The sequence below is a fragment of the Schistocerca piceifrons genome, chromosome 6 (genome assembly GCF_021461385.2).
Source record: "Schistocerca piceifrons isolate TAMUIC-IGC-003096 chromosome 6, iqSchPice1.1, whole genome shotgun sequence".
In the NCBI taxonomy this organism is placed as follows: domain Eukaryota; kingdom Metazoa; phylum Arthropoda; class Insecta; order Orthoptera; family Acrididae; genus Schistocerca; species Schistocerca piceifrons.
Genome location: NC_060143.1, coordinates 23,672,218 through 23,696,712, shown reverse-complemented (window position 1 = coordinate 23,696,712; position 24,495 = coordinate 23,672,218). Strand labels below are relative to the sequence as shown.

At 41.0% G+C, this 24,495-nt stretch overlaps 1 protein-coding gene across 2 annotated transcripts in view; it reads left to right on the top strand.

Annotated features, from left to right (window-relative positions):
• Positions 1-24,495, top strand: part of LOC124802693 (muscle-specific protein 300 kDa) — a 601,574-nt gene that overhangs the window by 452,895 nt on the left and 124,184 nt on the right. The window lies entirely within an intron of this gene.

Below are 24,495 nucleotides of genomic sequence, written 5' to 3'. Positions count from 1 at the left end.
TGTTTCATATATTGAACACTAATAAAATTTCATTCCTAATCTCGTTTTTGATTACGTCACCTCTTTCCCACTCCAAACCCCTCCCCCACTACTGGCGATGCTCGGAGTGTCTTTTCGCCACTGTACCTTTATCTTTCATGTCTGTACCGCAGAACTACTTAAACCTAACTAACCTAAGGACATCACATACATCCATCCATTCCCGAGGCAGGATTCGAACCTGCGACCGTAGCAGCTGCGCGGTTCCGGACTGAGGAGCCTAGAACCGCTCGGTCACAGCGGCCGGCCCAAGCGTTCCAGAGTTGTCCGTTGAAGCCCACTTACACTTTAAGTGTGCACTAGAGGGATCGGAAAAAATCGCATGTAGATAGACGCGGCATTGGGTCGCGACGGTCAGGCCGCATCGCTGAAATGTTCGTTTACTGCTTCGGGTCGGTCAGACAGAGCGCTGCTTCGACGCGACCGCCACCAAATCTGCAGCAGCTGTCTGCACAAAGTTGTCTCAGAATACAGGCCGGTGTCTGCACCTGCTGGCGCATTTAACTACTGTGTTCACATACTGACGACTGGTGGCTGGCGGCAGGCCTGTCTTATAGCGCTACAAATGCAAGCTGCTAATCAGATTTCGGCTGGTCCCACAGTGTGGCAGCTGTGTGTGACGTCGCTTCTCGCTGTACACCCTGGCCATCTCCCGCGGCCTTCCTTGTCTGATCAGACCATTAGGCCGGTATGACACTATGATAATTCTTTGACGAAGAAATATAATCAAATATTCGTCAAATTTCTTTCACGAAAACCTTTGACGTGGCCATCTCCCGCGGCCTTCCTTGTCTGACCAGACCAGTAGGCCGGTATTACACTACGATAATTCTTTGACGAAGAAATATAATCAAATATTCGTCAAATTTCTTTCACGAAAACCTTTGACGTGGCGCTAAAAAGGTGTATTACACTGTCGTCATATTCGTCGTCAAAATTCAAGATGGCGGACAACACATTATACGCTGCAGTCGCTTGTACCACAATTGCATTGCATGTGCATTTGGAAGGGAAGTGGCGGTAAAAAGGAAGTATACTCGGGCGAAGCCGTGGGCTTTACATCGAGGCAGTAAAAGCAGCTAGTGGTGGTCGGCAAGTCGTATACAAATGACTTACGAATAGAAGAGGATGCATTTCAGTATTTGACTAGTAAAGTGGCTCCTCATATTACAAAGCAGAATTCTCCCTTGAGTAATGCTGTCTGTGCAGAAGACAGGTTCACCATAACACTGCGATTTCTTGCTACGGGGGAGAGCTAGTCTCGCTTACTATACAGCACTTAAATATCACCGTGCACATTAACCAAAATAATTCCAGAAACGTGTGAAGTGACTTATAAAGCACTATACAAGGAATATCCGAAGATAAATAAATGTTTAGTGCACTATATGGACCTTAAGAACTATTTTTATTATCGAATAATTTAGTTAAATACAAAGTTAATAAAAAGTACGAAACAGACGAAGCACTTTTTAACTTGAAGCGTTCCGGAGTTCAAAAATGACGAAGTAGAACGGACAATTAAGAAGAAAAATTATTTTGGTGTTGTCGTCCTCTATCCCGGCTTGCTGAAAAGCTGCCTAGACGATTCCCAGATATAGAGGTGGATGGCTGTAGCTGTAATTGTGTATCTGAAGTCGCACACAGCGTATTCCACCTTCCCATCAGCACACAATTAATAGCGTGCATTGTGCCCCTTGCTCACTCCCCCGCCCCTTCCGAATCGAGGTTATTATAAAAAGAGTGGAAGGAACACACCAACAAAACTTTGGAGCCATGTTTACAAACAAACTACAGACGTCAAATATCTGTGGCGATGCCAGCGCTCCAAGTGGTTGCATTTCACATTGCAGTGAACAGAAGACGAACGACTTTTATGACCAAATCTACGGCGAGGCCCTAGATTTGATCATATTTCTTTGACGAAAGGCGAGATCTGACGAAGTTCCCTATTACATTATCAAGTTTCTTTGTCATAAATATTTGACATACCAACTTTGACAAAGAAATATGATAGTGTAATACTGGCCTTAGTAGAGACCGCAGTGTTGTTCTCGATGTATTTCTCGCATGATCACTTAGCTCTGGTACGTTTTAAAACTACTACTGTTCTAATCAGTCAAGCTGAAAGCGCTTTATAAGTTACAGGGCTGAAAATTGAGTGAAACGCGGATATGAATAGAAGCTAGCTTTACTCTCTCCAGGTAGATGCACAAGTTTACGGATTAAAATAATTACCATATTAACACCACAATAATGTTTCACACCAGATGTTGGTGTTGTTGTTTTTGTTCCCTTCAGTCCGTAAACTAGTTTGATGCAGCTCTACATGCCACTGTATTCTGTGCAAGCTTCTTTAATCTCCGAATAACTACACCTTTTGCAACTTACACCTTTTGAATCTATTTACAGTTTTCATATCTTGGTCTCGCTCTACGATTTTTACCCCCCATGCTTCCCACCAGTACTAAGTTAGTGATCCCTTGATGTCTCAGAAAGTGTCCCATTCTACTCAGGTCGTTCTTTGCTCCCCAATAGCCCGCATCTCGTGGTCGTGCGGTAGCATTCTCGCTTCCCATGCCCGGGTTCCCGGGTTCGATTCCCGGCGGGGTCAGGGATTTTCTCTGCCTCGTGATGGCTGGGTGTTGTGTAATGTCCTTAGGTTAGTTAGGTTTAAGTAGTTCTAAGTTCTAGGGGACTGATGACCATAGATGTTAAGTCCCATAGTGCTCAGAGCCATTTGAACCAATTTTGCTCCCCAATTCTATTCAGTACCTCCTCATTAGTTACGTGATCTACCCATCTAATCTTCATCATTCTTCTGCAGCACCACATTTCAAAAGCTTCTATTCTCTTCTTGTGTAGACAGCTTATCATCCATGTTTCACTTCCATACATGGCTACACGCCATATAAATTTCGGAAAGACTTCGTAATACTTAGATCTATGTTCGGTGATAACAAATTTTTCTTCAGAAACGTTTTTCTTGCCATTGCCAGTCTACACTTTGTATCCTCTCTATTTCGACCATCATCCGTTATTTTACTTCCCAAACAACAAAACTCATCTACTACTTTCAATGTTCTCATTTCCTAATCTAATAGTCGCAGCATTACCTGATTTAATTCAACTACATTTCATAATCCTTGTTTTGCATTTGTTGATGCTCACGTCATATCCAAGCCGTGCAGTTTCTCTCACAAGTCCATTGCTGTCTCCGACAAAACTACAATGTCATTGACAAACCTGGAAGTTTTTATTTCTTCTCCCAGAACTTTAATTCCTTCTCCAAATTTTTCTTTGGGTTCCTTTAGTGCCTGCTCATTTTACAGATTGGATAACTTCGGGGATAGATGACAACCCTGCCTCGCTTCCTCTTCAATCATTGCGTCCTTTTCATGTCCCTCGACACTTGTAACTGCCGTCTGTTTTCTGTACAAGTTGTAATTAGCCTTTCGCTCCCTGTATGCTACCTTCAGAATTTCCAAGAGAGTATTCAAGTTAACATTGTCAAAAGCTTTGTCTAATTCCCCAAATGCTATGATATAGGTCGTAGCCTTCCTGTTCATACGTATGATCGGTATGAAACTCTCTGTCCCCACGTACAAAAAAGATATTTTTTTAAAATTTTTGTCGGATTCAGAGTGTAAGAGTATTTTCATCACCATTTTGTTTTTCGAAATCATTTCTCCATGGAAAGCTGCGAAAACATATTAGAACTCTTGTTATCGTCAACCATTTAAGTGATGGGTACGTGGACCACCTTCAGATATCGTAATCCAGTCTTGATCCGCGAGCTTTTTTGCAGCAGGCTGGCAGTTTACATTTTGGCCGCCAAGTGAACTGACAATATTCTTGCATTTGAAGGCATGGCCAGGCAGTAGTATGTGCCATATTTTCTGTGACACGTGCTGAACTGTTGAAGTCATTAATTAGAACCTAGTTCTCCAATTTTCCATTTTTGCAGTTATTACCGATTAAATAGGCGCATAATTTCAAGGCATAAGTGACTTGAAGATAATTTTCCTAATCTACGTTGGACTTAACGTAGATACTTACATTAAAAGCAGTTGTCCCAAAGTTTACAGTTATTTGAGCATACAGAAGGATCATCTTCCCCACCGTCCGACGCTCCAATGAAGGACAAAGCAACTTTTACAAGATAAAAATCTTAGTTAGAACTGGAGCAGATCAGCGTCAAATCCTCAATGAGGTGCTGTTCCTATGTTCGATAAAATGAAAATGTCGGTAGTCGGAAAAAAGTTACACTTCAACGTAATGTATCACGTGATGATTACCCTCAGCTTATTCTCAGTTCCAATACCGCAAGATTATATTAAAAAGATTTCTCGAAATTTGTTTGGCTGTCATTGTAGCAAGAAGAGCAACCCTTCTAGCATTTTAGAAAAGTAATTTGACGTGCATTTGTAGTTTGGAGTTATTCATCATTTGCATGTGTTTTATTTGCTTGAAAATCAGGAATGCTCAGAATTGCGATTTCAGTAAAAAAGAATTTTAGACAACCGTAAGTGGTAAGTTATGTTTAACGAATTTGCAGTCGGTAAGAGATTTTTTTTCGCACAGAGCGCATACCCAAGCAGTGCTGCATTTCTGTGGCGACTTCGAAGTAAGCGTAAATCTTTAAGGACTTACAAATGAATTCTCAATAATAGATTGTCAGTAACAAATGAGAAAACAACATGTTTAATTTTCAATAAGCACACACAAACGTAACGACAAAAAAGAAAGATTTAACTTAGGAGAGAGTTTTCGCCAATGCCACTTTAACATAAGTAAGAAACTGATTCACCCCATATCTCCAGTAGTGCTACTATCTCTAACAGCATTCAGAGTATTACCTCCCAATAACGTGTTTCCTACTAAAGGAAAGCATTCAGTTCCTGTGCCTTACTTAGCGGAAGACCTGAAACCTAAGGTTTCTATGCCACGTGTAACCTTCAGGGAGGACATGTATTTTATCCGCTCCTTTGCACACAGATAACAACGTGCCCTGAGCAATAATATTTCGCAGGAAGTGATGATACACATAAGAACTCGAATTTTATAGGCAATGTTGTTGCAAGGAGCGACGGCACATTGACACCTGCTTTTATGTGCTTCACGGGCAATTCAGTATTGAGTAGAATGGTTACATAGAGCACAGCGCTTCCTACCCACCAAATCATTACTACACTACTGGCCATTAAAATTGCTACACCACGAGGATGACGTGCTGCAGACGCGAAATTTAACCGACAGGTAGAAGATGCTGTGATATGCAAATGATTAGCTTTTCAGAGCATTCACACAAGGTTGGCGCTGGTGGCGACACCTACAACGTGCTGACATGAGGAAAGTTTCCAACCGATTTCTCATACAAACAGCAGTTGACCGGCGTTACCTGGTGAAACGTTGTTGTGATGCCTCGTGTAAGGAGGAGAAATGCGTACCATCACGTTTCCGATTTTGATAAAGGTCGGATTTTAGCCTATCGCGATTGCGGTTTGTCGTATCGCGACATTGCTGCTCGCGTTGCTCGAGGTCCAATGACTGTTGGCAGAATATGGAATCGTTGGGTTCAGGAGGGTAATACGGAACGCTGTGCTGCATCCCAATGGCTTCGTATCACTAGCAGTCGAGATGAAAGGCATCTTATCCGCATGGCTGGAACGGATCGTGCAGCCACGCCTTGATCCCTGAGTCAACAGATGGGGACTTTTGCAAGACAACAACCATCTTCACGAACAGTTTGTCGACGTTTGCAACAGCATGGACTATCAGCTCGGAGACCATGGCTGCCGTTACCCTTGACGCTGCATCACAGACAGGAGCGCCTGCGATGGAGTACTCAACGACGAACCTGGGTGCACGAATGGCAAAACGTCCTTTTTTTCGGATAAATCCAGGTTCTGTTTACAGCATCAGGATGGTCGCATACGTGTTTGGTAACATCGTGGTGAACGCACATTCGAAGCGTGTATTCGTCATCGCCATACTGGCGTATCACCCGGCGTGATGGTATGGGGTGCCATTGGTTACACGTCTCGGTCACCTCTTGTTCTGATTGAGGGCACATTGGACAGTGGACGTTACATTTCAGATGTGTTACGACCCGTGGCTCTACCCTTCATTCGATCCATGCGAAACCCTACATTTCAGCATGTTGCAGGTCCTGTACGGGCCTATCTGGATATAGAAAGTGTTCGACTGCTGCCCGGGCCAGCACATACTCCAGATCTCTCACCAATTGGAAACGTCTGGTCAATAGTGGCCGAGCAACTGGCTCGTCACAATACGCCAGTCACTACTCCTGATGAACTGTGGTATCGTGTTGAGGCTGCATGGACAGCTGTACCTGGACACGCCATCCAAGCTCTGTTTGACTCAATGCCCAGGCGTATCAAGGCCGTTATTACGGCCAGAGGTGGTTGTTCTGGGTACTGATTTCTCAGGATCTATGCACCCAAATTGCGTGAAAATGTAATCACATGTCGGTTTTAGTATAATATATTTGTCCAGTGGATACCCGTTTATCATCTGGTGTAGCAGTTTTAATGACCAGTAGTGTATTTGGAGAATGTAGCTAGCGACCATGGTCTGATTGCCACTGTATCTCGCCAGTGACGTCCCAGCTAGTGACCCCGAGGCCCACGTGGTAGCCCTGGTTGACAAGAGTTTCGGCGAGAAGCCGGAATACCCCCTCCCCCCCTTTTTTTAAAGTTTAGCAGTACTGGAAGCAAGAGAGCACTCTTATCATGCATTGAATGCTAAAAGGAAATCAGCAATTCTTGGTTTCTCTGCGGCCGTTGCATTATACGCCGTGGCAGTGAACAACCAAAGAAGAACAATGTCATTATGGTTGAAAAGAATGGATGATCAGGCCGGAGGAGAGGGGAAGCTTGACATTTCTTCGAAAACAAGTTCTTTTACAGGGCGAAAGCTCGTTTCGACATTGAGGACGAGCAAATATAATTATCAATCCGTACTAGATCTTATGCATCAGAAGTTTTCGAAGCAGAACGATGTGACGAGAAAAGCGATTACTGTTTCAGATAAATTATTGGCTACTCTAAGATTCTATGCCACTACTGAATCCAAGTCTGTCAAGAAACTACTTTTTGGCACATAAGCATCCTCACTGCGAGCACCACATCTCTTCGACTTCTCGATGACACTTCTTTTTGGGCGGTACTGAGAACGCAGGGTGTTCATTTTCTTTTCAGTTTCCTCCCCCGTTGCGTGCCTACACTCTTTTAATGTAAAGCACATTTATTTTATAGCTCTTATCACTTTTGTTCCTATTGTGATAAAGTGTTCTTTTGATGTCGAAAAGACACGGCTTCGGTTTATATTGTTAATTAAAACACTCGTGTGTTCTTTCCGAGTTGCCACATTGTACTTTCTTGCAGGTCGAAATGCAGCAATAGTGTGTGGGGAATAAAATTAGGCAGGCATTAATGCCAGTGATTCGGAAACAGTGCATTTGACTATAACCTAATTTTTTTAAAAATCCTTTACTCCTCCTCTAAAGCGCGCTGTGTGTGCGCTACCCCAATCACATTTTTGTTTTCAGATAATAAGTCTAACACACGTAGCAATTGGTTGTTGGTATACTTTACAGAAGTAGTCTTCAATGGTTGTTTCTTATCTAGGAAGATTCTCTTTCGTGACGATATTGACGGAGCACGACGTGCGAGAGTGGGAACGACCCAATGGTACAATATAAGCATAATTTGCTGTACCGATAGATTCTGTTTTACGTAAACCTATTTTCCGCTAGCATTGGCCCATTTTTCCTGTATTTTGCTCATTTTGCGTGACTTGGGAACGCTAGCAGCAAAATGATATCATTTCGTCCATTTTAATGTGTGTTTTGACCTTCCCAGTTTCTATGTTACTGTCGTTTGTCTAGGACCTACGTCTTATTTTTATAACTCATCTTTCTTCCGTCGTATGACCTACTTTTCATCATGTAAATTGTGTATTCTATATAAAATATGTTTTGTAGTTTTAACTGTGCTAACAATCCCAAGGATAATCTATGAAGTTATCTTTATCCCTTTCAGTTCTCTCTTACTTTCTATACAATTTTTGTTTACAGGTCACCTCAATCGCATAAAAACCAGACAATAGAGGCAATGAACAGCGAAGACTGCTTACTTATTTTTTAATAATTTCCCAAGTTTCTTGGTCGTGCACTTTTTTATTTTGAATGTCCTTATCATCGTTCTGTTTGTCAGCATCCACAAATCTGATGATCTCAAACACTTTCTCTCAAAAAACTATTGGACCTCGATATTTCGGATACGCCCTGTCAATAATGAACGCGTCTAGTTTTTCACGTGAAGTAATTCCTCGTAAAAAAATTTACAAAAATCAACCAAAAGCTCAACATAACACCTGTCCAAATTGGTTTTGTTTGGTATATGTTTCTTTATTTATCGAGTCTTTCTGTTATTGGAATGGCAAAGATCGCGATTTACTGCCCCGTTAGTGTTCAACTCTTTCGATTTGTCAGTTTCAAACCGTACTACATCCCAGCGCATAATTTTATTAAGTCGGAAAAAGAGTATTTACTATAATTTATGAAACGACTCGCAGATTTCCAAATGATCTTTCCGTCTCCCATTCCTTTCAGAAAAGAGTAGTTGATACTTATTCTCATAGCGTTTCCGCAGTGTAATATGTCATTATAGACAGCCATTACATATTGGTTGCTCCTTTCGTTCTTAAGTTTTATATGACTTTATTGCTGATAAAATGGATCTATCATATGTTACTGTTGTTATTTCTCTTACGCAAAGCAATGATTTTTTTGATTGCACTCAATTGTAGCTTATTCAAAAATCTTTCCCTTTTGTTTCATTAAACAACTTTCTCTGTACTCAAAAATAGTTCAAATGGCTCAAACATTATGAGTTCTCTGTACTATGTGGAACTTACGTTTTCAGATTTCCCGTCGTTCTCCATTATATCCAACTTCATTAAGTAATTAATTCAAAAGAGTTTTTGTTCCCTTCCATTTTATGTCATGGTAAATCGAAATTATGTAATTATCGGTATATTTGCTGTTATATATATAAAAGCGTAAGTATGTACACAGTTTGTCAGTATACGGCAAAGAGACACGCGAGAATAATGAATTCCGCGCGCACACTAATGTACAAAGATATAACATTTTAGCAGTTGTTGGCCAGTAACAATTGCAGCTTGAATTTATTTGCACTCTATAAGCTGCGCTCTTGTTGTTCAGTACGTGGCAGCACCATCTCTGTGATGTTGGCATTCCACCAAAGGCCAACACGGCTGGCTATTCATACTCTCTGCCTTAAGAATTGGCGAGATTTCTTACATGCCTAAAAGTACACTTAGAATCCATACATGGCCAGTTACTAAAATGTAAGAAATACGTTGTAGAGTGTGGTAAAGCACAAAAATCCGAAATTTTGTTTTGGCGGCCAAAGATATAAAAGCAAGAACATACGGTGCTGCCATCTTGCGAACTAATATGCCTAAATTTGAAATGACGCATTTCGTTCTTCGTAATTGAAGCTAACGCTGTTCAAACGTGCGGCTAAATTCAGCGGTGTCCTTCTTAACCAAGATACGCTTCCGGAAATTACGTGAACCGCTCTCGGTGATTCAGCGCAGACGCTAAGGTAGCAACTGCTGCAGCGTGCGTTCGTCTAGCACTTTTGGACAGTATTGCATCTTCTACATAACGAAGAAGCTAACGAAGAGTTGGAGAATTGGGAACAGTTCATTCATGTTATTTGGAATTCTCCTCGGATTTTGGGTAAGAAATTTTATGGATGATCGATACTGCACTTGCGAAAGTTATTGCTTAAATGCTGTCTTTCCAATGTCACTTGTACAATGAAGTCCAGTAACGGAGTAACCAACCCTAAAAAACACAGTAGTTACCTGTTGGTAAGATTTACGTTGTACTCACCTCTCCTTGCATTTTACGTATCTAATATGCGATAGACGTACATAATAAACGCCAAAATTATTGTGTAACATTACGTAATACAGCTTTTCTGAATTTACCTTGCACTTTTGTCTTTTATAATGAAAAGTGAGCTACGTATGGAACGAACGAAGGCATTGGACTACTCTACATATCAGCCTGTTGCCATGAACTTTATTAAATTTCACTTCCGTTGGCTTCACCAACTCAGAACCAAATTGTCACCTTTCAAAAACCATTGTGTTGTTGACGTAGTTATCCATACTTGTCATTTCCAGCTATTCTCATTATTTCACTAAAACTGTTGCATCCTGCATCATCGACAATATTTATCCGTATCAGGATCCAGTCTGTGATTATTTCCTTACACCAAGTATTTAGATGCAGTTTTCTAAGTCGCAATATATGCTTAACCAGTCTATGTGTTGGATTTTCTTAATTACTATTTTTTTCTCGTTGCAGTACGCCATCATTCCTTACAAGAGATCTCCCTGATGTTCAGCAGCTCCTGCGACAACACATTGCAATACCACACTACAAAGGCCTCTAATCGTTTCTGTTCTGTCCACGCCATTGTCCAACTTTAGAACCACCATTGAGACTGTGCTACCAACATAAAGCTTTTTGTGGTCTCAGGTTTTATATTTCCAGATCGTAGCAGCTGTTACTTTCTATAGAAAGCCCTTTTCTAGTATGCAATCCTCGGTACTACACTTGTCTTGCATCATTCTTTGTTTCTATTCTACCAAGGAGACTGCAAAATGCATCCATCTCTTCAAGAGCCCCATGTTCAAGTTCAACATTTGTCCCGTAGTATATCCACTTGATTATCCCAGTTTTCATTTTGTTTTGTGCGTATTTTAGCAAACAGCCAGCGCAAGTTCTGTTTCATTAAATACCCGAATAAATTCTTAGTTGCTTTCGGCGACCACTAATGTGTCATCAGCGCATCGTATTATGCTGGTTTTCTGTCCGTGACAAACAACTACCTCATCGTGATGTTCTCATGTTTCCGTACTTCCGTCTTCAATGTACAAATAAAAACCAGTGTTGATAATGAACAACATTGCCCTACACGTTACCTAACTATGGCGCCTCTGTAGAATTTTGATTAGTTTACTTCGCGTCTCTGTAGTCGATACCAATCAAAGAGTGAAAAATATTTTTTCCATTCTACATTACCAAAAGCTTTCTCCAAACCTCCGAATATAATGTATGTATGTTACTTTATTTTCTTAAATCTGTCTTCTATTATCAGTCGTCATGTTAGAATTGCTTCTTGAGGGCAACTGCTTTTGTTAAAACCAAAAGACCTTCCGTTCATGTACTTCCAGTTTTACCTACCACTCTTCGATAAAGCAGTCTAGTATTTTTGGTTCATGTGATTGTGGGGTAATTTTCAAATCAATTCGTTTTTTCGATTTCCGGTAGCGTAATGATTGCGCTCAAAATCTTGTGAAATTTCCCCAATGTCATAAATTTCATTCACGAACGTGCTCTTCGGCCAAGCACATAAGTTCTGCTGGTGTTTCATCAGTATCTGGCCACTTGTTCCGAGTTCGTGCGAAGTTTTTCGAAATTCAAGAGGTAAGGATGGGATCTGCCATACCATATTCTCCCACCGTGCTCTCATTTTGAGTTAATTTCTTTAGAACAACTGCAAGTTTTTCGAAGTTTTCTTAGTCTTTTCATTTTCTTTTCTGATTCCATTAACCAATTACTTTTTTCATCATTAATCGCTGCTCTCCTTACTCTCTTCCCCCCACTCCCAAGTGATAGTTTATTGGTCTGTATAAATCTTAAGAACACTGATTTCACACGTCACTATCCGTCGACTTAAAAGTCCAAAAAAACCGTAAAACTGCGTTGTCTGCTATTGGTTGTAACAGGGTAATCAGAAACTCTTTGTGTTTTCTGTTGCTACCTATATTACTATCCTGTTTCACTCTGTAATAATTATGTTTTGTGTTTATCACACAGCCAACGGCCTTGCCGCATTAGTAACAGCGATTCCCGCCAGATGACCGAAGTTAACGGGCTTGGCTAGCTCTTGGATGTGTGACCCTTCGGGTTTGCCTAGCGCTGTTGGAACTCGGGGTGCACTCGGCCCTTGTGAGGCTAATTGAGGAGCTGAGAAGTAGCGGCTCCCGTCACGAAAACTGGCAACCGGCGGGTGAGCGCTATGTTGACCACATGCCCCGATATCCTCATCCAGTGATGCCAATCAACTGAGGATGACACGGCGGTTGGTCGATACCGTTGAGCCTTCCGAGGTCTCTTCAGGCGGAGTATATCTTACATGAAAAGATAGTGTCAGATATCAAGTGCGCGTTAATAAAAAGTAAATAACACCTGGGATGCCGCTGTGTCTTTATTTCAATTAAGAAATACTGCACTTCTCAGCGACACGTAGCCTGTTTTCTCCCCCCTCGGCTCCCCCAAACAGGAATTACGGTATTACTGTCAATTCACAAATGCAACATTATAAGATATAATGGAATTTTATTGTCCAGAATTAAGTGTGTCTTTGCGACAGTTAGTGGTAATTTTTCCTGCAATACAGGGAGCCTTCCAGGAAAACATTCCCGTTGGAGCCGAGCGAGGTGACACAGTAGAAAGACACTGGACACACATTTGGGAGGACAGCGATGCATATTTATGTTTTCTGTGGTTTCCGAAAATCGCCTAAGGAGAATGCCGAGTGGCTTCCAGAGGCAACAAAAATTTGATTCATGGCAGTTATAAGAGTCGAGGGGCATGAAAGGGAAGCAGTGGTTGGGAAGGGAGTGAGACAGGGTTGTAACCGCTCACCGATGTTATTCAATCTGTATATTGAGCAAGCAGTAAAGAAAACAAAATAAAAATTCGGAATAGGAATTAAAATCCATGGAGAAGAAATAAAAACTTTTAAGTTCGCCGATGACATTGTAATTCTGTCAGAGACAGCAAAGGACCTGGAAGAGCAGCTGAACGGAATGGACAGTGTCTTGAAAGGAGGATATAAGATGAACATCCATATAAGCAAAACGAGGATAATGGAATATAGTGGAATTAAATCGAGTGATGCTGTGGAATTAGATTAGGAAATGAGAAGCTTAAAGTAGTAAATGAGTTTTGCTATTTGGGGAGCAAAATAACTGATGATGGTCGAAGTAGAGAGGATATCAAATGTAGACTGGGAATGGCAAGGAAAGCGTTTCTGAAGAAGAAAAATTTGTTAACATCGGGTATAGATTTAAGTGTCAGGAAGTCGTTTCTGAAAGTATTTGTATGGAGTGCAGCCATGTATGAAAGTGAAACGTGGCGATAAATAATTTAGACAAGAAGAGAATAGAAGCTTTCGAAATGTGGTGCTACAGATGAACGCTGAAGATTAGATGGGTAGATCGAATAACTAATGAGGAGGTAATGAATAGAATTGGAGAGAAGAGATATTTGTGGCACAACTTGACTAGTAGAAGGGATCGGTTGGTAGGGCATATTCTGAGGCATCAAGGGATCACCAGTTTAGTATTGGAGGGCAATGTGGAGGGTAAAAATCGTAGAGGGAGACCCAAGAGATGAATACACTAAACAGATTCAGAAGGATGTAGGTTGCAGTAGATAGTGTGAGATGAAGAAGCTTGCACAGGATAGAGTAGCATCGAGAGCTGCATCAAACCAGTCTCTGGAGTGAAAACCACAGCAACAACAAGACGTATACTCTTCTGTTAGTTTTAACTCAGTAAAACAAATGTTACAGATAGAAACTGCGTAATGTCTTGAGCCATTGTAACTCAAAGGGCGCAAATTACTCGGACAGAATTCATCCAATATTTAAGAATTATATCACCTAGCGACTTCTATAAACTTTACACATAATTTCAAACCTTTACGAAACGATTTGTACCTGAGACCTCCCACAGAAAGGTGAAAGGAAAGAAGTTTGTCGTTTACTATGTTTTCGCTGATATGAGGTAAAACTTGAGCCTCAGTCATGACGTTTTAATTTATTAATTCTTTACTACTAAATCTATTCGCAACACATTTTGTAGACAATATGCTTCTGAATGTACTTGCAAAATCATTGTACGACACATAATTCAGGAGATGTGACGTCATGAACATTGAGATGCGTGAAAAACCAGCTTGTGCTTCAAACTTGTTCAAATTACCCAGACTGTACTCAGCCATTGTCGATGACGAGAGCTTTTGGCTACTTCCAAGAAACTTCAAAGCTAATTACAAACCTTTTCTAAAGTATTTCTCTCTTATATGTTTAACGTCATATATTTAACAAATTAGCTCACTCGTAAAGTAATCTGCAGTTTGAAGCTGTTTCATACGTGGTAGTTAGATTCTTTAAAGTTCGAGGGGTTACTGATAAATAAATATGACTTATAATGCTGTAGCAATCGTAATTTTGTTTGAGGTAAAATCAAGTAATCCTAACTGTCTTGTGACTCAAAAACCACAATTTCTGTTTTGCGACTATACTGTGGCACTTATTTGTGTACCAAAAGGAAGTGGAAGTAAGCATGGTCGAAATCTCCGCGGTGCGATCGTGGCTTGTTTCCTGGCGACTAAATCCCTTGAGGAGAATGAAAAATATGTTTCTTCAAGGAACCGCTTCAGATTCTCTGCTTCGTTATTGCTCAGCTGTTCTTGTGCCCCATATCTGGCGACTTTGATTTCGATGGGACTTCAAAATCTGATACACCTCACTCATCGCTTCTTCCGCCTTCCAGAAGTGGGGGGAAAAAGTGAACAAAGAAAAGAGCGGCAAGGCCAGTACTCAGAAAGTTTTCAGCAGGAATAGCTGTGCACAAACAGATTTTCAAGAAAAAATACCTGTTTAAGGTTCACTGAATTTTCCGTCGGTGCTTGGCAGAACACGATAACAATATGAAAGAGGAAACAATTCCTGATGTTCATTAAGATTTGGCAGAAACGTTACGTATATAGTACTTATATCTGTGTAAATTTAGAGGCATTATTGTATTGGAAATCATGTCTCTCTTAAGAAGAGACAAAAATGAAAAAAATTGTCAGATTAGTATTTACAGCTATCGATATAAGGTGAGAGAGCCCGAGTGTTAAGAGATATAAATGGAGAATGCTTGCTTAACTATCTGTTGGGAAAGGTAAAATTTAGGCCTGGCTAAAGTCCAAAAGCTTTTTTAAGGTACAAGACCCCAGAGGGGATCCATAGATATCGATGATGGAAAAAGAAGCTTCCACAGCGGGGTTTGTGCAATGTGACGCAACGCGAAAGTCCGTTGCCGCGAGTCGGTTTGGCGGACCTGCCAGGAAGGCTGGGGGGGGGGGGGGGGGGGGTATGATCACGGCGGCAATACAAACAGCGTAAGAATGGCATTGAGATTCTCGTCGTCACATCTGCGGTGGCGCTTTTGTCAGCTATTATTCCAGCGAAGGCGAAGCCCTGCCTACTACGAGCGCTGCGGTGTTCCCCACCGACTGGGCGCGTGTTTATACCGCCGGAAATAAATGATGACGACATCGGGACGCTCTTTGCGATCCGTTCTTTTCACATCACGTGAGTCTCGTATTCGCGGATCTTCGTCCGTTGCTTTCTCAAACTCGGCAACGTATCCGATATTTAACGCATAATTTTCTTTTTTCGTCATCTGTCTGGAGTAGTGGTACGAACAACGGAATTTAAAAAAAATCGACTCAGACTTTTGCTGGAAAATAATTGCCTCAATCGGTTGTAGTTTTACGTATCAGCTGAATTATTCATTCATTCTTCTGAGTGAAACCATTCTTTGGGAGCAACCGAGTGAAAAGAGTCGATTCGGCCGGTTGTAAATAACATGCTGCGCCCACTCTACCAATAAATCCGCAAACTAGTAACTAATTTCGCCTGGTACCCCATAGGATCGTACTTTTGATAGTAAGCGTACGTCATACAATCGTACTTATGATAATAAGCATTTTGTTATTTGCAAGTTACTGTTGTATTAAGAATTTTGTTGTGCACTCATGAGACTTCATTGTCATTAATAGTTACTGCCTACACAAGAGAATAATTTAGGACAAAATTGTCTGCAAGAATAGCTAGTATGTTATAAACGACATAACTTGATGCTTTTAAGTATAATACTATGGTCAGTAACTTTTTTTTTACAAGTGAAGTACATCTACATCTACATCCATACTCCGAAAGCCATTTGACAGTGTGTGGCGGAGGGTACCTTGAGTACCTCTATCGGTTCTCCCTTCTATTCCAGTCTCGTATTGTTCATGGAAAGAAGGATTGTCGGTATGCCTCTCTGTGGACTCTTAATCTCTCCGATTTTATCCTCACGGTCTCTTCGCGAGATATACGTAGGATGGAGCAATATACTGCTTGACTCCTTGGTGAAGGTATGTTTTCGAAACTTCAACAAAAGCCCGTACCGAGCTACTGAGCGTTTCTCCTGCAGAGTCTTCCACTGGAGTTCATCTATCATCTCCGTAACGCTTTCGCGATTACTAAATGATCCTGTAACGAAGCGCGCTGCTCTCCGTTGGATCTTCTCTATCTCTTCTATCAACCCTATCTGGTACGGATCCCACACTGCTGAGCAGTATTCAAGCAGTGGGCGAACAAGTGTACTGTAACCTACTTCCTTTGTTTTCGGACTGCATTTCCTTAGGATTCTTCCAATGAATCTGAGTCTGGCATCTGCTTTACCGACGATCAACTTTATATGATCATTCCATTTTAAATCACTCCTAATGTGTACTCCCAGATAATTTATGGAATTAACTGCTTCCAGTTGCTGACCTGCCGTATTGTAGCTAAATGATAAGGGATCTATCGTTCTATGTATTCGCAGCACATTAGACTTGTCTACATTGAGATTCAATTGCCATTCCCTGCAACATGCGTCAATTCACTGCAGATCCTCCTGCATTTCAGTACAATTTACCATTGTTACAACCTCTCGATATACCACAGCATCATCCGCAAAAAGCCTCAGTGAACTACCGAAGAGAGAGAAAGTGTGGAGGCCTCACTCATGTTTCTCGTACCCCGTAACGCCGAACAGTTTTGTTCAGTGGACCGAACGGAAGGTAGGTTTAGCGACCCTAACGGGGAAAGTCAGTTTATTTAAGCACAATTTAAAATGTACTCGTGTAGGAAAACTAATTATTTGTGGCTTTGTAAGAAAGCACTTACAAGGGAACCTCCCCATCGCACCCCCCTCAGATTTAGTTATAAGTTGGCACAGTGGATATGCCTTGATAAACTGAACACAGATCAATTGAGAAAACAGGAAGAAGTTGTGTGGAACTGTGAAAAAATAAGCAAAATATACAAACTGAGTGGTCCTCGGGACGGATAGGCAACATCATGGAGACAGTGAGCTCCTGAGCGTCGTGGTCCCGTGGTAGCGTGAGCTGCTGCTGAACGAGAGGTCCTTGGTTCAAAGCTTCCCTCGAGTGAAAATGTTATTTTCTTTATTTTTGCGTAGTTATTATCTGTCCGTTCGTTCATTGACGTCTTTGTTCACTGTAATAAGTTTAGTGTCTGTGTTTTGCGACCGCATCGCAAAACCGTGCGATTAGTAGACGAAAGGACGTGCCTCTCCAATTGGAACCGAAAACATTTGATCGCAAGGTCATAGGTCAACCGATTCCTCCACAGGAAAACACATCTGATATATTATATACGACACTGGTGACGGCATGTGCGTCACATGACAGGAATATGTTGTCGACCCACCTAACTTGTACAGTTGGCGAAGGGGTAAAAAGACTCTTCTACCTTGCCCGATTTAGGTTTTCTTGTGGATGTGATAATCACTCCCAAAAAAGTGATGAAAACATAAGAGTTTGTCACATAAACTGAAAATAAAAAATTAAACTTTTCACTCGATGGAAGATTTGAACCAAGGACCTTTCATTCCACAGCTGCTCACGTTACCACGAGACCACGGCGCTCCTGCCTTCAGAGTGTCCTTGACGTCCCATGAACTACTCAGTTTGTATATTTTGCTTATTTTTTCACAGTTCCACACAACTTCTACCTGTTTTCTCAATTGATCTGTTTTCAGTTTTTCAAGCCCTATCCACTGTGCCAACTTATAACTAAATCTGAGGGGGGTGCGATGGGGAGGTTCCCTTGTTAGATTTATCTATAGCCACACGACCTAGCGAGGAGCGTCGGTTGCTGTTAGCATTGTGGAAGCGAATATCGTGCCTCTGTGACTAAGACAATTTGTGTGACAAGCGACTTACTAGTATCTGCATCGACCTGTACGCAACCCTACTGTACCCGTGCAAAAACAATACGTGCAAAAAAGGAGTGGAGCTGGCTTAAAAAACCCTGCGTACCCTTCAGCCAAGTTAAAACAAATAAATTAATTTTATTTGTTACAGTTATTCGCTTATTTTTAATGTTGAAAAATCATACACGATTGTATTTCTCTATTCAGAATTTTTAGAGCCATTCATCACTTTAGTAAGCCATAGTTTCAAAATACAGACACGACTATCCCAGATATTACTCAGTATGTACATCGAGTGCGCTGTGATGGAAACCAATTTTACAATTTGGAAAGGAAATTAAAGTTCAGGGAGTAGTAGTGAGTAGCTCGTTATCGTGTGTTTAGTGTTGGGGACTCTCGATCACGGGGCTCCGGATTCGATTCTCTCCCCGATCGGGGATTTTCTCCGCTCGGTACTGTGTGTGTGTGTGTGTGTGTGTGTAATCATTGTCGAACCAGACGTCTAAGTGGCGCCACATAAAAAGACTTACACCGGGCGTCAGAATTCCTCAGTAGTCCCAGCCAAAAATGCCATACGCACATCTCAAGGAGACGGCAAAGTGTTTGAAAGAACAATTGAACGGAATGGATAGTTTCTTGAAAATAGGTTGTAAAGTGAAAATGAACAAAAGTAAAACGAGGGTAATGGATTGTGTTCTACTTAAATGAGACGATGCTAATGAAATTAGATTAGGAAATTTGACACTAACAGTAGTGGATGAGTTCCTTTATTTGGACAGCAGAATAAGTGAGGATTGTTGAAGCATTGAGGATACAATTGCAGCCTACCAAAACAAAGAAATCCACTTCAGAAAAAGATAAATTTGCGAACTTCAAATATAAATTTTAGAAAATTTACTCTGATGGTATTTGTCTGGAGTGTTGCCTTGTACGGAAGTGGAATGTGAACAATAAAGTTAATAAACATTTCAGCCGAGAAGAGCAGCTTTTGGAATAGAGTGCTACAGGAGAACGTTGAAGATTAGATGGATAGAACAAGTAATTAATGAAGACTCGAATTCGGGCGAATAAGAAATTTATTTCACAGCTTATCTAAAAGAAGGGATCGGTTGATAGGAAACATCCGGAGTCATCATGAATGGTCACTTTGGTAATGGTGGGAAGTGTCTGGGATAAAAATTGTTAGGTGAGACCAAGGGTTGAATATAGCAATGTTCAAATGGATATAGGTTGCAGTATTTTTATGCAGAGACTTGCACAGGAGTAACTAGCGTGGAGAGCCACATTAAACCCGGCTTCGGACTGAAGACCACAATAACAAGACACGAACTTTTCAATAAATTGATTCCCCAGCTATATGGAGCACATTTAATCCTCACAGCTATGTACGACGAACCCATAACCTCTGCTTCACGGGGCAATGGGGCTACGCCGAGATCGCATAGTTTTACAAGAGTAAGGTGGCGGATAGCGTATTTCGTTTCCCTCCCCTCACATTGTCACAAATAACACAAACACGGGGACATTTTAAATTGTGCTTAAATAAACTGACTTTCCCGTTAGGGTCGCTAACCCCACCTCTCGGATTGGCCCACTGAACAAAACTGTTCGGCGTTATTACGGGGTACGAGAAACATGAGTAAGGCCTCCACACTTTCTCTCCTTCTCTCACACCGCTCACGTCGATAGCGTTTTCCGTGTGTATTAAAAAAGAAAAAGAAATGTTATAATGTACCGCCCATATCGGCACAGTAGAGTCAAATCCGGTTGGACTATCCGCATTTATGTGCTGCTTGGCGTCACTAAATCAACCGAAGTTAGTGACGGGATGATTCCGTCAACAAGACACTTTCGCTTCTCTCTCTTCCCCGTGTAGCTTCTGACTTCCAATGTCGACGGAATACTTCACTCGTATGTTGCATCTTTATTTCTGGGATGTAACAAGTGAGTTAATCATTAATGAGAAAGAAACTTCAGTTTGTCCTTTCACTCAGGATCTTTTACCACGGGGTTCACCCTAGATTGATTATAACGTTTACTCGCCTACATAGAGCCAAAGTCAGTACTGATGTTTTCACATCGTTCTGTGCCGCAGACACTCGTAAAAGTTAGCAAATAAGATTCTGCTTTCATTGTGTACACTTTCGACAGACTAGAGGAAACATCGCAGGTGAGGTGTTTACCAGCACCACTCTGTCGCAGAAACAGATCTTGGAATCTAATTCCGGTTGGCTGTGACATGCGGTAGGCATTGCGTCCAGCGTTTACATCGTGGGCCGTTTAGATTTCTGCACGGTGTAGTTCGCAGCTGACGCGTCGGTGGCGTCATCGCACCGGTCCAGTCGATGACGGAACAGTCGCCCGGCGCCCCACGGACGTCTCGTCGCAGACCGACAGTCCAGCAAGCCTAATGCTCGTTGCAAGCGGGAGATCTTATTTTAGCACCGCCGACACACATGCCTCTCTTCTCCCTCCCAGCCTCGTCCCAAATCGGTTTTGGCAAAGGTGCCAAGGTACTATAGGACAGCGCGCAGGCGCGGGACTTCCTGACCGTGCCGGACTCGGCGGCTGATCACTCGAGATTCGAACAGTTTCGAACGTCCGACCTGAGTGGCTGGAGAGCAGCGAGACAGGGGATCCACTGAGGTGAGCGCGCTGTAGTGCCGATGGCAGCAAGTATCGATTATGGCGCCGGCCGGCAGCAGCGCAGCACTCCCGCCGCCGACCTGCTCTCCAGTGTTTTCAATACTGCCGTCAAGTGTACACCAACGGGATTCTGGAGGGGGCCTGTCGCATCTGCCCTTGCGAAACGGTCGAATAGGGCAGAAAGTGTTGTGTGTGAGACGTTTTGTTTGACCACGTGAGATGTGAGGAAGCCCGCTAGAGAGCTGGCGCGGCTCTTGGCCGGTGGCAGCTACTTAATAGCCCGGGATCCGTTCCTGCTCTGTCCCCGCGTGTTGCGATAGCAGGTCTGATCAAGTGCGTCGCTGTTATGATTACAAAATTTGCTATAGAAAATTTCCTTTTATTTTGATTGCATACTGCGTTATGGACTGTCAGCAGCAGGTAACAAATATAAATGCTGAGATGCTTCAGCGAGTTATTTTTGTGCATGATAGAACAGGAATATACAAGGAACAATACTTGAAAACAGTTTTCATAAAAATTTTAGTATAGCACACTTACTTACTCGTTGTTGCACTTTTTAAACTACTTCAACACCCGAAGTTTGAACCCCCTGTCATGCGGACAGTGCACTAGTACAGAGGAATTTTTCTGTCTGTGTGTGTGTGTGTTTACAAATTTCGTATCAAAATTAATTAGACGAAACATATACAAGATAAACAACTGCAAGATGCTTTTCTCTCTCTCTCGCTCAGTTTGTGCAGAATTACTTCTATTGCAGTTAAAACGAAATTTCTCATGTACCGATAGTGTTGTACCTGTTGATAATCCAAATTTTGCTGTTAAGTCTTCACACCGCATGTTACCTCTCACTGTGTCATAGATCGTTGATTAAATTACAGCCCTTATTGAATCGTAGCGGCTACAAACCGGACGTTCGCGGTTCTTCAGAAGTGTGCGGCAAAAATAGTAGCCTATCGGTTCGGTAATCAAACACTAATCTCCTCAGACTTTAGCGATTTATTACATATGCCGTAACACATCTGCTGATACAAACTTTTTCTTTCCTAATTGGGCGATAAAAATGCATGACTAGAACCGTGAAATTAAAAACACATAATTATTTCCACGAGGGAAAGTTGATTCAGAGGAAAATTTTAGATTGCATCGTAAATGAAACAGTGTATCGGTGAAGCAACTTCATTAACTGGCACTGCTCTGTTGCGTCTATGACTGGACCTACTCTGATTTTGTCTTACAACACGATTAGAAGCTATTATGGAACATATAAATACTCTGTAGAGCGTATAAATCTTCTCATTCTTTGTGCATTAGAGAATCAGAACATCCTGCTTCCCGCATTTATGGGTGCTGGTATTCTCCACCAATGACAGCATTGTTGTTTGTGTTGTCCTCGGACTGCTCAGTTATTTATCTTCCATGAAAGCCAAATGAACTTTCTCTTGTTTCTACAGTAACATTTATCAAGAATCAGGTTTTTCACAGTGGTTTTTTGAAACTTTGCCGTTAACATTCTTGCTATATATAAACCAGCGTATTAAACAGTATTAAAAGAATATACATCGACTCAAGTATTCTTTTTGTATTTTGTGTTAGTCAAATTATTGTTAATTTACAATAAATTGCTCACTTTATGGATGCTGTTGAGTTGTGAATTTTTACAGTATTGTGTATGGTGTCCAGAGCATTTTGTTGTGATACATTATTTAAACTTTTTTCCTTTTTCTAAACAAAAACTTTCCTTGTGCTTGAGAGACAGTCATGTTAGTCACTCGCATTTTTATTCGAATTTTGAGTGAAGATTTATATTGTGTGAGGAGATTATTATTGTTAGGTTTTTGTAATGCTAATGCTATGTGTATAACAGATTAATTTTCCCAGTGGTTTATATTAACACGACATCGAAGAGACATGAGTAATGTATATACTAGTAGTCATGCTTTCGTTTCATTTTCTGTACTAATCACATAATGAAAACTAAAGTAGTTATGTTGGTATCCCAATGCAATGAACAAACTTGTTTCACTTTACCTCACACTATTTTATTATCTCCATACTAGGAGAATAGTTGAACAGGTTTACAGTAAATTTGCAGCAAACCCCTGTGCTCATAATCTTACACAAAAATTTATACTATACAATTCCAGACAAGATGTCATGTAGGTGCCATACACATAGATCTGTGTACTCTCACTAAATGAAACTCCATGTGTGCAATCTACACATTTGGTCTGGCAGGAAACTGAGGTTGCATCTCCACATGAATAAGTTAACCAAGAAGTTCAGTTCTGCCCACCGTGCTATTAGAAATATGTTGTACTGTTTTGACACATTGATAAAACTGCTACCAAGCTTTCACTTGTCATTGCCCTAGGTGTAATCTCTTGTTCCATTCAGCAGAGGTCAAAAATATGTAGTGTGCACATTACTGTAGGCAAAGCTGATAACTAAACATCTTACAGAAGCCTCTTCTGGTGCCTTAGAATGTTTTTACTCACAAATCAATCAAGACATTTATGTAATGGTATTTGTCTTAAGAATGAATGGTGAAATTTGCAACTACAGTACCATAAGGGAAAATAATTCCCAAAATGACTTTGCATCCCAGTCACGATTTCAAAACAGATCTTTATATTCAGGTGCAAAATTCATTTAATTATTTGCCAGCAAACATAGTAACTTATTAGAAAGTCTATGTGTACTTTATCATAATAATTGGGCTTGGATAACTAAATTTTGGTTCTTGGTAGACTGGTTTTAACTTTCCCTGTACATAGAGATCTGACAGCATTCTCCAAAAGTAATAAAGTCATGGAAGTTCTTAGCAGAAAGCAGTTTATGAGAATGGCAGGCGATTAGTGGAAGAAGAGAAGCGGTAGCTATTTATTTGTTCAGTGTAGCTGTGTGTGTGTGTGTGTGTGTGTGTGTGTGTGTGTGTGTGTGTGTGTGTGTGTGGAGGGGGGGCGGGGTTAAAATTTGTAATACACTCTATTAAATATAAAGTAATATAGAAGTAATTTATGTAATTAATAACGAGTAGATTAGCACACTTAACAGAGCTGACCTGCAAAACCTACTTCTGCTTGTTAATTTATAATTGGACTTGTTCCACATTCATAGAAGCTCTTCTTCATGTGGAATTTATCGAATATGATGTGAGAATGCATACTCTGCTACCTATTGACATTTATTGTACTTTGCTGAATACTTGGAACACAATGCGTTGCATATTGGGGTTATTTTTAGTTCACAAATGCTACTTAACATTCTCTGTGCGATTCTTCCCTGTGAAATGTGTGGCAGATGATGGCATATAAGAAGTGTAACATCAGATCACACTGTTAATGCACCATTTTTAATAGTTGTAAAGAACAGGTATTATCTAATTATTGATATGTCATTAAATAATTCACTTTTCCATTAGATTCTTAGTCATTACACTAGCTTCGAGGCAGGCTTCTCAGCAGTTTTGCATATTGAAACAACTGAAGATTGATAGGGTTTTCAACTAAGCAGTATACAGTTTTTATAGAGTAGTTCGTAGTTGTGAATATTTATTTGCAAGTGAATATTTCTAAGGTTTAGCTGTTGTTTATTGTTTGTTTCCCTTTTAGAAAATACCAT